Genomic DNA, 12,775 nt, shown 5'->3' on the forward strand with positions numbered 1-12,775 from the left:
CGCTCTACTTCGCACTATCACACCTTCACATTTTCTCCTCATTATTTCATTCACTTCAGCATACAGAACCCCAAGTCTGGTTTCATCAACCCCACCCTTTACATCAACTTTCTCAATTTCTGCTTTAAGTACTTTTTCTCTTTTATTTTCTTTAAAATGCATTTTCTTAGCAAACTGTATACTCTTTGTTTTTATTTCTTTTTTGAGCTCCTCCCACCTCTCCATAACAGATCTTGTCATTTCACCATGTAAACTAAATTTTTTTATTAACTTAGTAATGCTCTTAACATAATTTTCATTTTCCAATAATCTTGCATTCAAAATCCATAACCCTCCTCCCCTTCCCTTCTTACGTTCTCCCAACTTAACCAACAAAAAAGCATGATCACTCAGACCACAAAAATCGTAACGTGCTGCGTAACACTTATCAATCATCTGTTTTCTAATTAAACATAAATCAATTCTACTCCTCCTGAACACCCCTTTAACCATCTGCTGTCTAGAGTATACTTTATCTGTAGGATTTTCGTTTCTCCAACACTCAATCCATTCATCATTCAGCATTCTTTCTCTCATCAATGTTCTTGAGGCATCTGCCTTCCATTCACCTTTCTCATTACTATCTAATATACATAGCTTAACATTAAAGTCCCCCATTATTACATCGCTCTCTTTAGCGTTTTCAAACATCTTTTTAAAAAAAAGCACACGATCTTTTTCCACATTTGGTGCATAAATATTGATCAACTCATAATTTCTCATACCAAACTTAAATTTTATTTTTATCCACCTCCCTTCATTATCTTTTTTAACTAACAAGACATTTATATCTTGTCTTGTTTTTTTAATCAAAACACTCACACCTCTCGCCCTATTAGACCCAAAGCTTGAAAATATTCGGCCTTGCCATAATTTTTGCATTTTACTCTCAGTCTCAACATCCCAGTGCGTCTCTTGCACACAAACAATGTCCGCACTGCACAATATCATCAGTTTTTCAAACTTGTCAATACTTCTCAGTCCATTTGCATTGAACGAGACTAGTTGTAATGACATCTGAGTGATGAAAGCAGTTTAAATCAAAACACAAAAAAAAGTTTCCATTGTCTTTTCATCAACTCATTTTATTTTACCTCTTCCCCTATTCCTTCCTCTTTCTTCTTTTCGAGACACAGTCTTCGCCTCTCTTTCAGTTATCTCCGTCTCCTCGTTCCCCCTAAGAGTACTTCTGCTGCAACCTCTCTTTTCCTCCTCTCCTCTTCCTCTGCCACTTTCTCTCCTGACCATCGACTTGTCCCTCATGGCAGCTTCCTCTTTTCCTCCCGCTTCACATTCCTCTCTCGGCAGGACCGCTTTCTCCCCCTTTCTCGTCATTTCCTTGTCAGCTTCTCCTTCGCTAATCTCTTTATCCTCGTCCCTCTCCTCAGCGACTTTTTCCTCGCCAGCCGTCCTCTCCTCGTCTTCCTCGCCGACATCCTCACCGCATGCATCATCATCCTCATTACTCATGCATTCTCTTGCATAATGTCCCTGCTTCTTACATCTAAAGCAGCTGAATTCCGGACATTCTCTCAGGATATGCCCTGGTTGTAGACACACCCGACACACACGCACCTGTTGATCATGCAACACTCGGAAATATTCCAGCCCCTCTAATGTCTCAAATCTGGTACTGTACGGCAATGACGAGACATTGTCCGGGAACCTGACTTTAAGGAATCGTGTCCCATCATAAATCTCCGTCCCTGTCCACTTCCTTCGTCGAATTTCTGAAGCCGGCTCCACTCCCCACTGATACAACCTCTCTTTAATCTGCCCGTCTGTGATATACAGCGGCAGGTTTAAAAACGAAACCACTCTTGTGTCTCGCAGGAGCTCCATGGCCATTACTTTAGAGTTCTTAATTTTAAAGCCATCAAGTAGTCTTTCTTTGCCTCTGGGATTATTCATTGTAATCTCCCATCTCCTCCCGACTTTGGCTCTGCATCCCACCACTCTCCCACACGTCAGTTCCACTGCTCTCAACAGCTCCATCATCGTAACTTTATCATCGCCTTCAATCTCCACGTTTACAACTAATTCTCTTTTTTCCAAATCTCCGTCACTGGGCACTTTCTCTTTGACCGCCTCGACAAAACCTTTCTCCTCCGCCATTGCCGACCGTCTCGCCTCGTCCTCCTGACGTCCTCCTCGCCGCAGCATCTCCGCCGCTCGCTCATTCTCCTCCTTTCCTCTCTCCACCGAACTCTCACCGTCCTCCACCTCCTTTCCTCCTCTCCTGCCGACCTCCACCACCGCTCCACTCAGCCTTCTCTCCACCTCCTCCACACGCGTGCTCCTCAGCAGCCTCTCTCCTCGTTCCGCCATTTTACTCGTCAACTTTTTCGTTCCTTGTACTGTCACCGTTTTATCCGTCCTCCTCTTTTTCTTTTCTTCCAAACTTTCCCCCTGGCAGCAGCCGCTGCCGGGGTTCTCCAACTTCTTTTCCAACGTTAATTTTCTTTTTCTCCTTTCTTTTGTCTCCGCCGTCTCCTCCGTCCTCCTCTCCACCATGCAGCACTGCTTCACACACCTGCGCCGAAGTGGGCGTGTTCAGAGTGGTATGGCCGTAAGCCACCCGTGCAACCCGAAAAAGGCCTTTTAAAGATGCCCTCAGATGGCGTTTCATTGTTTTGCCTTGGAGTGCAGGTAGGGTACGTCCAGAAATAAAGCAAATCCTGTTACCAGGATGAAAAATGAGCCTTCATAGCAAGCTCTGCCGTCACCTGTTTTCACATTTCCCAGGCTTTGGCTGTATGGAAAACAGCTGTCAGTGGATTGGTAAGCACTGACACATCATTGTCTCAGCAGTGTTTTCATTGATGCATTCGATTGGATCAAATAATTACATGTTTAGAGGAGGAAAATGTACCATATTTCCCTCTGAAATGGAATGAAGCAGTAGCATAAAACAGCATGAAGTGGAGACAGGAAGCGAAGGACTAGCCATTTACATTGCTCCACCTTAACAGACAGCCTGCATGATCGGAAAAGCAGAGACAGGCTGCTGGTTTTTTTCAACCCTCTGTCTCCACTGAAGAAGCTGCAGCGCCGCCTGGTGTCTGTAGAGAGAAGTCAAAAAGCTTACAGCGCCTGGTATTCCCAGGCGGTCTCCCATCCAAGTACTAACCAGGCCCGACCCTGCTTAGCTTCCGAGATCGGACGAGATCGGGCGTGTTCAGAGTGGTATGGCCGTAAGCCACACGTGCACCCCGAAAAAGGCCTTTTAAAGATGCCCTCAGATGGCGTTTCATTGTTTTGCCTTGGAGTGCAGGTAGGGTACGTCCAGAAATAAAGCAAATCCTGTTACCAGGATGAAAAATGAGCCTTCATAGCAAGCTCTGCCGTCACCTGTTTTCACATTTCCCAGGCTTTGGCTGTATGGAAAACAGCTGTCAGTGGATTGGTAAGCACTGACACATCATTGTCTCAGCAGTGTTTTCATTGATGCATTCGATTGGATCAAATAATTACATGTTTAGAGGAGGAAAATGTACCATATTTCCCTCTGAAATGGAATGAAGCAGTAGCATAAAACAGCATGAAGTGGAGACAGGAAGCGAAGGACTAGCCATTTACATTGCTCCACCTTAACAGACAGCCTGCATGATCGGAAAAGCAGAGACAGGCTGCTGGTTTTTTTCAACCCTCTGTCTCCACTGAAGAAGCTGCAGCGCCGCCTGGTGTCTGTAGAGAGAAGTCAAAAAGCTTACAGCGCCTGGTATTCCCAGGCGGTCTCCCATCCAAGTACTAACCAGGCCCGACCCTGCTTAGCTTCCGAGATCGGACGAGATCGGGCGTGTTCAGAGTGGTATGGCCGTAAGCCACACGTGCACCCCGAAAAAGGCCTTTTAAAGATGCCCTCAGATGGCGTTTCATTGTTTTGCCTTGGAGTGCAGGTAGGGTACGTCCAGAAATAAAGCAAATCCTGTTACCAGGATGAAAAATGAGCCTTCATAGCAAGCTCTGCCGTCACCTGTTTTCACATTTCCCAGGCTTTGGCTGTATGGAAAACAGCTGTCAGTGGATTGGTAAGCACTGACACATCATTGTCTCAGCAGTGTTTTCATTGATGCATTCGATTGGATCAAATAATTACATGTTTAGAGGAGGAAAATGTACCATATTTCCCTCTGAAATGGAATGAAGCAGTAGCATAAAACAGCATGAAGTGGAGACAGGAAGCGAAGGACTAGCCATTTACATTGCTCCACCTTAACAGACAGCCTGCATGATCGGAAAAGCAGAGACAGGCTGCTGGTTTTTTTCAACCCTCTGTCTCCACTGAAGAAGCTGCAGCGCCGCCTGGTGTCTGTACAGAGAAGTCAAAAAGCTTACAGCGCCTGGTATTCCCAGGCGGTCTCCCATCCAAGTACTAACCAGGCCAGACCCTGCTTAGCTTCCGAGATCGGACGAGATCGGGCGTGTTCAGAGTGGTATGGCCGTAAGCCACACGTGCACCCCGAAAAAGGCCTTTTAAAGATGCCCTCAGATGGCGTTTCATTGTTTTGCCTTGGAGTGCAGGTAGGGTACGTCCAGAAATAAAGCAAATCCTGTTACCAGGATGAAAAATGAGCCTTCATAGCAAGCTCTGCCGTCACCTGTTTTCACATTTCCCAGGCTTTGGCTGTATGGAAAACAGCTGTCAGTGGATTGGTAAGCACTGACACATCATTGTCTCAGCAGTGTTTTCATTGATGCATTCGATTGGATCAAATAATTACATGTTTAGAGGAGGAAAATGTACCATATTTCCCTCTGAAATGGAATGAAGCAGTAGCATAAAACAGCATGAAGTGGAGACAGGAAGCGAAGGACTAGCCATTTACATTGCTCCACCTTAACAGACAGCCTGCATGATCGGAAAAGCAGAGACAGGCTGCTGGTTTTTTTCAACCCTCTGTCTCCACTGAAGAAGCTGCAGCGCCGCCTGGTGTCTGTAGAGAGAAGTCAAAAAGCTTACAGCGCCTGGTATTCCCAGGCGGTCTCCCATCCAAGTACTAACCAGGCCCGACCCTGCTTAGCTTCCGAGATCGGACGAGATCGGGCGTGTTCAGAGTGGTATGGCCGTAAGCCACACGTGCACCCCGAAAAAGGCCTTTTAAAGATGCCCTCAGATGGCGTTTCATTGTTTTGCCTTGGAGTGCAGGTAGGGTACGTCCAGAAATAAAGCAAATCCTGTTACCAGGATGAAAAATGAGCCTTCATAGCAAGCTCTGCCGTCACCTGTTTTCACATTTCCCAGGCTTTGGCTGTATGGAAAACAGCTGTCAGTGGATTGGTAAGCACTGACACATCATTGTCTCAGCAGTGTTTTCATTGATGCATTCGATTGGATCAAATAATTACATGTTTAGAGGAGGAAAATGTACCATATTTCCCTCTGAAATGGAATGAAGCAGTAGCATAAAACAGCATGAAGTGGAGACAGGAAGCGAAGGACTAGCCATTTACATTGCTCCACCTTAACAGACAGCCTGCATGATCGGAAAAGCAGAGACAGGCTGCTGGTTTTTTTCAACCCTCTGTCTCCACTGAAGAAGCTGCAGCGCCGCCTGGTGTCTGTAGAGAGAAGTCAAAAAGCTTACAGCGCCTGGTATTCCCAGGCGGTCTCCCATCCAAGTACTAACCAGGCCCGACCCTGCTTAGCTTCCGAGATCGGACGAGATCGGGCGTGTTCAGAGTGGTATGGCCGTAAGCCACACGTGCACCCCGAAAAAGGCCTTTTAAAGATGCCCTCAGATGGCGTTTCATTGTTTTGCCTTGGAGTGCAGGTAGGGTACGTCCAGAAATAAAGCAAATCCTGTTACCAGGATGAAAAATGAGCCTTCATAGCAAGCTCTGCCGTCACCTGTTTTCACATTTCCCAGGCTTTGGCTGTATGGAAAACAGCTGTCAGTGGATTGGTAAGCACTGACACATCATTGTCTCAGCAGTGTTTTCATTGATGCATTCGATTGGATCAAATAATTACATGTTTAGAGGAGGAAAATGTACCATATTTCCCTCTGAAATGGAATGAAGCAGTAGCATAAAACAGCATGAAGTGGAGACAGGAAGCGAAGGACTAGCCATTTACATTGCTCCACCTTAACAGACAGCCTGCATGATCGGAAAAGCAGAGACAGGCTGCTGGTTTTTTTCAACCCTCTGTCTCCACTGAAGAAGCTGCAGCGCCGCCTGGTGTCTGTAGAGAGAAGTCAAAAAGCTTACAGCACCTGGTATTCCCAGGCGGTCTCCCATCCAAGTACTAACCAGGCCCGACCCTGCTTAGCTTCCGAGATCGGACGAGATCGGGCGTGTTCAGAGTGGTATGGCCGTAAGCCACACGTGCACCCCGAAAAAGGCCTTTTAAAGATGCCCTCAGATGGCGTTTCATTGTTTTGCCTTGGAGTGCAGGTAGGGTACGTCCAGAAATAAAGCAAATCCTGTTACCAGGATGAAAAATGAGCCTTCATAGCAAGCTCTGCCGTCACCTGTTTTCACATTTCCCAGGCTTTGGCTGTATGGAAAACAGCTGTCAGTGGATTGGTAAGCACTGACACATCATTGTCTCAGCAGTGTTTTCATTGATGCATTCGATTGGATCAAATAATTACATGTTTAGAGGAGGAAAATGTACCATATTTCCCTCTGAAATGGAATGAAGCAGTAGCATAAAACAGCATGAAGTGGAGACAGGAAGCGAAGGACTAGCCATTTACATTGCTCCACCTTAACAGACAGCCTGCATGATCGGAAAAGCAGAGACAGGCTGCTGGTTTTTTTCAACCCTCTGTCTCCACTGAAGAAGCTGCAGCGCCGCCTGGTGTCTGTAGAGAGAAGTCAAAAAGCTTACAGCGCCTGGTATTCCCAGGCGGTCTCCCATCCAAGTACTAACCAGGCCCGACCCTGCTTAGCTTCCGAGATCGGACGAGATCGGGCGTGTTCAGAGTGGTATGGCCGTAAGCCACACGTGCACCCCGAAAAAGGCCTTTTAAAGATGCCCTCAGATGGCGTTTCATTGTTTTGCCTTGGAGTGCAGGTAGGGTACGTCCAGAAATAAAGCAAATCCTGTTACCAGGATGAAAAATGAGCCTTCATAGCAAGCTCTGCCGTCACCTGTTTTCACATTTCCCAGGCTTTGGCTGTATGGAAAACAGCTGTCAGTGGATTGGTAAGCACTGACACATCATTGTCTCAGCAGTGTTTTCATTGATGCATTCGATTGGATCAAATAATTACATGTTTAGAGGAGGAAAATGTACCATATTTCCCTCTGAAATGGAATGAAGCAGTAGCATAAAACAGCATGAAGTGGAGACAGGAAGCGAAGGACTAGCCATTTACATTGCTCCACCTTAACAGACAGCCTGCATGATCGGAAAAGCAGAGACAGGCTGCTGGTTTTTTTCAACCCTCTGTCTCCACTGAAGAAGCTGCAGCACCGCCTGGTGTCTGTAGAGAGAAGTCAAAAAGCTTACAGCACCTGGTATTCCCAGGCGGTCTCCCATCCAAGTACTAACCAGGCCCGACCCTGCTTAGCTTCCGAGATCGGACGAGATCGGGCGTGTTCAGAGTGGTATGGCCGTAAGCCACACGTGCACCCCGAAAAAGGCCTTTTAAAGATGCCCTCAGATGGCGTTTCATTGTTTTGCCTTGGAGTGCAGGTAGGGTACGTCCAGAAATAAAGCAAATCCTGTTACCAGGATGAAAAATGAGCCTTCATAGCAAGCTCTGCCGTCACCTGTTTTCACATTTCCCAGGCTTTGGCTGTATGGAAAACAGCTGTCAGTGGATTGGTAAGCACTGACACATCATTGTCTCAGCAGTGTTTTCATTGATGCATTCGATTGGATCAAATAATTACATGTTTAGAGGAGGAAAATGTACCATATTTCCCTCTGAAATGGAATGAAGCAGTAGCATAAAACAGCATGAAGTGGAGACAGGAAGCGAAGGACTAGCCATTTACATTGCTCCACCTTAACAGACAGCCTGCATGATCGGAAAAGCAGAGACAGGCTGCTGGTTTTTTTCAACCCTCTGTCTCCACTGAAGAAGCTGCAGCGCCGCCTGGTGTCTGTAGAGAGAAGTCAAAAAGCTTACAGCACCTGGTATTCCCAGGCGGTCTCCCATCCAAGTACTAACCAGGCCCGACCCTGCTTAGCTTCCGAGATCGGACGAGATCGGGCGTGTTCAGAGTGGTATGGCCGTAAGCCACACGTGCACCCCGAAAAAGGCCTTTTAAAGATGCCCTCAGATGGCGTTTCATTGTTTTGCCTTGGAGTGCAGGTAGGGTACGTCCAGAAATAAAGCAAATCCTGTTACCAGGATGAAAAATGAGCCTTCATAGCAAGCTCTGCCGTCACCTGTTTTCACATTTCCCAGGCTTTGGCTGTATGGAAAACAGCTGTCAGTGGATTGGTAAGCACTGACACATCATTGTCTCAGCAGTGTTTTCATTGATGCATTCGATTGGATCAAATAATTACATGTTTAGAGGAGGAAAATGTACCATATTTCCCTCTGAAATGGAATGAAGCAGTAGCATAAAACAGCATGAAGTGGAGACAGGAAGCGAAGGACTAGCCATTTACATTGCTCCACCTTAACAGACAGCCTGCATGATCGGAAAAGCAGAGACAGGCTGCTGGTTTTTTTCAACCCTCTGTCTCCACTGAAGAAGCTGCAGCGCCGCCTGGTGTCTGTACAGAGAAGTCAAAAAGCTTACAGCGCCTGGTATTCCCAGGCGGTCTCCCATCCAAGTACTAACCAGGCCCGACCCTGCTTAGCTTCCGAGATCGGACGAGATCGGGCGTGTTCAGAGTGGTATGGCCGTAAGCCACACGTGCACCCCGAAAAAGGCCTTTTAAAGATGCCCTCAGATGGCGTTTCATTGTTTTGCCTTGGAGTGCAGGTAGGGTACGTCCAGAAATAAAGCAAATCCTGTTACCAGGATGAAAAATGAGCCTTCATAGCAAGCTCTGCCGTCACCTGTTTTCACATTTCCCAGGCTTTGGCTGTATGGAAAACAGCTGTCAGTGGATTGGTAAGCACTGACACATCATTGTCTCAGCAGTGTTTTCATTGATGCATTCGATTGGATCAAATAATTACATGTTTAGAGGAGGAAAATGTACCATATTTCCCTCTGAAATGGAATGAAGCAGTAGCATAAAACAGCATGAAGTGGAGACAGGAAGCGAAGGACTAGCCATTTACATTGCTCCACCTTAACAGACAGCCTGCATGATCGGAAAAGCAGAGACAGGCTGCTGGTTTTTTTCAACCCTCTGTCTCCACTGAAGAAGCTGCAGCGCCGCCTGGTGTCTGTAGAGAGAAGTCAAAAAGCTTACAGCGCCTGGTATTCCCAGGCGGTCTCCCATCCAAGTACTAACCAGGCCCGACCCTGCTTAGCTTCCGAGATCGGACGAGATCGGGCGTGTTCAGAGTGGTATGGCCGTAAGCCACACGTGCACCCCGAAAAAGGCCTTTTAAAGATGCCCTCAGATGGCGTTTCATTGTTTTGCCTTGGAGTGCAGGTAGGGTACGTCCAGAAATAAAGCAAATCCTGTTACCAGGATGAAAAATGAGCCTTCATAGCAAGCTCTGCCGTCACCTGTTTTCACATTTCCCAGGCTTTGGCTGTATGGAAAACAGCTGTCAGTGGATTGGTAAGCACTGACACATCATTGTCTCAGCAGTGTTTTCATTGATGCATTCGATTGGATCAAATAATTACATGTTTAGAGGAGGAAAATGTACCATATTTCCCTCTGAAATGGAATGAAGCAGTAGCATAAAACAGCATGAAGTGGAGACAGGAAGCGAAGGACTAGCCATTTACATTGCTCCACCTTAACAGACAGCCTGCATGATCGGAAAAGCAGAGACAGGCTGCTGGTTTTTTTCAACCCTCTGTCTCCACTGAAGAAGCTGCAGCGCCGCCTGGTGTCTGTAGAGAGAAGTCAAAAAGCTTACAGCACCTGGTATTCCCAGGCGGTCTCCCATCCAAGTACTAACCAGGCCCGACCCTGCTTAGCTTCCGAGATCGGACGAGATCGGGCGTGTTCAGAGTGGTATGGCCGTAAGCCACACGTGCACCCCGAAAAAGGCCTTTTAAAGATGCCCTCAGATGGCGTTTCATTGTTTTGCCTTGGAGTGCAGGTAGGGTACGTCCAGAAATAAAGCAAATCCTGTTACCAGGATGAAAAATGAGCCTTCATAGCAAGCTCTGCCGTCACCTGTTTTCACATTTCCCAGGCTTTGGCTGTATGGAAAACAGCTGTCAGTGGATTGGTAAGCACTGACACATCATTGTCTCAGCAGTGTTTTCATTGATGCATTCGATTGGATCAAATAATTACATGTTTAGAGGAGGAAAATGTACCATATTTCCCTCTGAAATGGAATGAAGCAGTAGCATAAAACAGCATGAAGTGGAGACAGGAAGCGAAGGACTAGCCATTTACATTGCTCCACCTTAACAGACAGCCTGCATGATCGGAAAAGCAGAGACAGGCTGCTGGTTTTTTTCAACCCTCTGTCTCCACTGAAGAAGCTGCAGCGCCGCCTGGTGTCTGTAGAGAGAAGTCAAAAAGCTTACAGCGCCTGGTATTCCCAGGCGGTCTCCCATCCAAGTACTAACCAGGCCCGACCCTGCTTAGCTTCCGAGATCGGACGAGATCGGGCGTGTTCAGAGTGGTATGGCCGTAAGCCACACGTGCACCCCGAAAAAGGCCTTTTAAAGATGCCCTCAGATGGCGTTTCATTGTTTTGCCTTGGAGTGCAGGTAGGGTACGTCCAGAAATAAAGCAAATCCTGTTACCAGGATGAAAAATGAGCCTTCATAGCAAGCTCTGCCGTCACCTGTTTTCACATTTCCCAGGCTTTGGCTGTATGGAAAACAGCTGTCAGTGGATTGGTAAGCACTGACACATCATTGTCTCAGCAGTGTTTTCATTGATGCATTCGATTGGATCAAATAATTACATGTTTAGAGGAGGAAAATGTACCATATTTCCCTCTGAAATGGAATGAAGCAGTAGCATAAAACAGCATGAAGTGGAGACAGGAAGCGAAGGACTAGCCATTTACATTGCTCCACCTTAACAGACAGCCTGCATGATCGGAAAAGCAGAGACAGGCTGCTGGTTTTTTTCAACCCTCTGTCTCCACTGAAGAAGCTGCAGCACCGCCTGGTGTCTGTAGAGAGAAGTCAAAAAGCTTACAGCACCTGGTATTCCCAGGCGGTCTCCCATCCAAGTACTAACCAGGCCCGACCCTGCTTAGCTTCCGAGATCGGACGAGATCGGGCGTGTTCAGAGTGGTATGGCCGTAAGCCACACGTGCACCCCGAAAAAGGCCTTTTAAAGATGCCCTCAGATGGCGTTTCATTGTTTTGCCTTGGAGTGCAGGTAGGGTACGTCCAGAAATAAAGCAAATCCTGTTACCAGGATGAAAAATGAGCCTTCATAGCAAGCTCTGCCGTCACCTGTTTTCACATTTCCCAGGCTTTGGCTGTATGGAAAACAGCTGTCAGTGGATTGGTAAGCACTGACACATCATTGTCTCAGCAGTGTTTTCATTGATGCATTCGATTGGATCAAATAATTACATGTTTAGAGGAGGAAAATGTACCATATTTCCCTCTGAAATGGAATGAAGCAGTAGCATAAAACAGCATGAAGTGGAGACAGGAAGCGAAGGACTAGCCATTTACATTGCTCCACCTTAACAGACAGCCTGCATGATCGGAAAAGCAGAGACAGGCTGCTGGTTTTTTTCAACCCTCTGTCTCCACTGAAGAAGCTGCAGCGCCGCCTGGTGTCTGTAGAGAGAAGTCAAAAAGCTTACAGCACCTGGTATTCCCAGGCGGTCTCCCATCCAAGTACTAACCAGGCCCGACCCTGCTTAGCTTCCGAGATCGGACGAGATCGGGCGTGTTCAGAGTGGTATGGCCGTAAGCCACACGTGCACCCCGAAAAAGGCCTTTTAAAGATGCCCTCAGATGGCGTTTCATTGTTTTGCCTTGGAGTGCAGGTAGGGTACGTCCAGAAATAAAGCAAATCCTGTTACCAGGATGAAAAATGAGCCTTCATAGCAAGCTCTGCCGTCACCTGTTTTCACATTTCCCAGGCTTTGGCTGTATGGAAAACAGCTGTCAGTGGATTGGTAAGCACTGACACATCATTGTCTCAGCAGTGTTTTCATTGATGCATTCGATTGGATCAAATAATTACATGTTTAGAGGAGGAAAATGTACCATATTTCCCTCTGAAATGGAATGAAGCAGTAGCATAAAACAGCATGAAGTGGAGACAGGAAGCGAAGGACTAGCCATTTACATTGCTCCACCTTAACAGACAGCCTGCATGATCGGAAAAGCAGAGACAGGCTGCTGGTTTTTTTCAACCCTCTGTCTCCACTGAAGAAGCTGCAGCGCCGCCTGGTGTCTGTAGAGAGAAGTCAAAAAGCTTACAGCGCCTGGTATTCCCAGGCGGTCTCCCATCCAAGTACTAACCAGGCCCGACCCTGCTTAGCTTCCGAGATCGGACGAGATCGGGCGTGTTCAGAGTGGTATGGCCGTAAGCCACACGTGCACCCCGAAAAAGGCCTTTTAAAGATGCCCTCAGATGGCGTTTCATTGTTTTGCCTTGGAGTGCAGGTAGGGTACGTCCAGAAATAAAGCAAATCCTGTTACCAGGATGAAAAATGAGCCTTCATAGCAAGCTCTGCCGTCACCTGTTTTCAC

At 47.0% G+C, this 12,775-nt stretch overlaps 16 non-coding genes across 16 annotated transcripts; all 16 read right to left on the bottom strand.

The window, feature by feature from the left end:
* Nucleotides 1-3,120: 3,120 nt before the first annotated feature.
* On the bottom strand, nucleotides 3,121-3,239 carry LOC140997327 (5S ribosomal RNA). The gene has a single exon (XR_012179275.1). It is a non-coding gene; the product is annotated as a 5S ribosomal RNA (ribosomal RNA).
* A 506-nt stretch (nucleotides 3,240-3,745) lies between these two features.
* Nucleotides 3,746-3,864, bottom strand: LOC140997328 (5S ribosomal RNA). Its single transcript, XR_012179276.1, has one exon. It is a non-coding gene; the product is annotated as a 5S ribosomal RNA (ribosomal RNA).
* A 506-nt stretch (nucleotides 3,865-4,370) lies between these two features.
* Nucleotides 4,371-4,489, bottom strand: LOC140996850 (5S ribosomal RNA). The gene has a single exon (XR_012178851.1). It is a non-coding gene; the product is annotated as a 5S ribosomal RNA (ribosomal RNA).
* Nucleotides 4,490-4,995: 506 nt separating this feature from the next.
* Nucleotides 4,996-5,114, bottom strand: LOC140997329 (5S ribosomal RNA). The gene has a single exon (XR_012179277.1). It is a non-coding gene; the product is annotated as a 5S ribosomal RNA (ribosomal RNA).
* Nucleotides 5,115-5,620: 506 nt separating this feature from the next.
* Nucleotides 5,621-5,739, bottom strand: LOC140997330 (5S ribosomal RNA). Its single transcript, XR_012179278.1, has one exon. It is a non-coding gene; the product is annotated as a 5S ribosomal RNA (ribosomal RNA).
* A 506-nt stretch (nucleotides 5,740-6,245) lies between these two features.
* LOC140997135 (5S ribosomal RNA) lies at nucleotides 6,246-6,364 on the bottom strand. The gene has a single exon (XR_012179095.1). It is a non-coding gene; the product is annotated as a 5S ribosomal RNA (ribosomal RNA).
* A 506-nt stretch (nucleotides 6,365-6,870) lies between these two features.
* Nucleotides 6,871-6,989, bottom strand: LOC140997332 (5S ribosomal RNA). Its single transcript, XR_012179279.1, has one exon. It is a non-coding gene; the product is annotated as a 5S ribosomal RNA (ribosomal RNA).
* Nucleotides 6,990-7,495: 506 nt separating this feature from the next.
* Nucleotides 7,496-7,614, bottom strand: LOC140997146 (5S ribosomal RNA). Its single transcript, XR_012179106.1, has one exon. It is a non-coding gene; the product is annotated as a 5S ribosomal RNA (ribosomal RNA).
* A 506-nt stretch (nucleotides 7,615-8,120) lies between these two features.
* On the bottom strand, nucleotides 8,121-8,239 carry LOC140997158 (5S ribosomal RNA). The gene has a single exon (XR_012179117.1). It is a non-coding gene; the product is annotated as a 5S ribosomal RNA (ribosomal RNA).
* A 506-nt stretch (nucleotides 8,240-8,745) lies between these two features.
* Nucleotides 8,746-8,864, bottom strand: LOC140997333 (5S ribosomal RNA). Its single transcript, XR_012179280.1, has one exon. It is a non-coding gene; the product is annotated as a 5S ribosomal RNA (ribosomal RNA).
* Nucleotides 8,865-9,370: 506 nt separating this feature from the next.
* Nucleotides 9,371-9,489, bottom strand: LOC140997334 (5S ribosomal RNA). The gene has a single exon (XR_012179281.1). It is a non-coding gene; the product is annotated as a 5S ribosomal RNA (ribosomal RNA).
* Nucleotides 9,490-9,995: 506 nt separating this feature from the next.
* Nucleotides 9,996-10,114, bottom strand: LOC140997170 (5S ribosomal RNA). Its single transcript, XR_012179128.1, has one exon. It is a non-coding gene; the product is annotated as a 5S ribosomal RNA (ribosomal RNA).
* Nucleotides 10,115-10,620: 506 nt separating this feature from the next.
* On the bottom strand, nucleotides 10,621-10,739 carry LOC140997335 (5S ribosomal RNA). The gene has a single exon (XR_012179282.1). It is a non-coding gene; the product is annotated as a 5S ribosomal RNA (ribosomal RNA).
* A 506-nt stretch (nucleotides 10,740-11,245) lies between these two features.
* On the bottom strand, nucleotides 11,246-11,364 carry LOC140997183 (5S ribosomal RNA). Its single transcript, XR_012179139.1, has one exon. It is a non-coding gene; the product is annotated as a 5S ribosomal RNA (ribosomal RNA).
* Nucleotides 11,365-11,870: 506 nt separating this feature from the next.
* On the bottom strand, nucleotides 11,871-11,989 carry LOC140997194 (5S ribosomal RNA). Its single transcript, XR_012179150.1, has one exon. It is a non-coding gene; the product is annotated as a 5S ribosomal RNA (ribosomal RNA).
* A 506-nt stretch (nucleotides 11,990-12,495) lies between these two features.
* Nucleotides 12,496-12,614, bottom strand: LOC140997337 (5S ribosomal RNA). Its single transcript, XR_012179284.1, has one exon. It is a non-coding gene; the product is annotated as a 5S ribosomal RNA (ribosomal RNA).
* Nucleotides 12,615-12,775: the final 161 nt, after the last annotated feature.

Source organism: Pagrus major, chromosome 5, assembly GCF_040436345.1.
Source record: "Pagrus major chromosome 5, Pma_NU_1.0".
Classification (NCBI taxonomy): domain Eukaryota; kingdom Metazoa; phylum Chordata; class Actinopteri; order Spariformes; family Sparidae; genus Pagrus; species Pagrus major.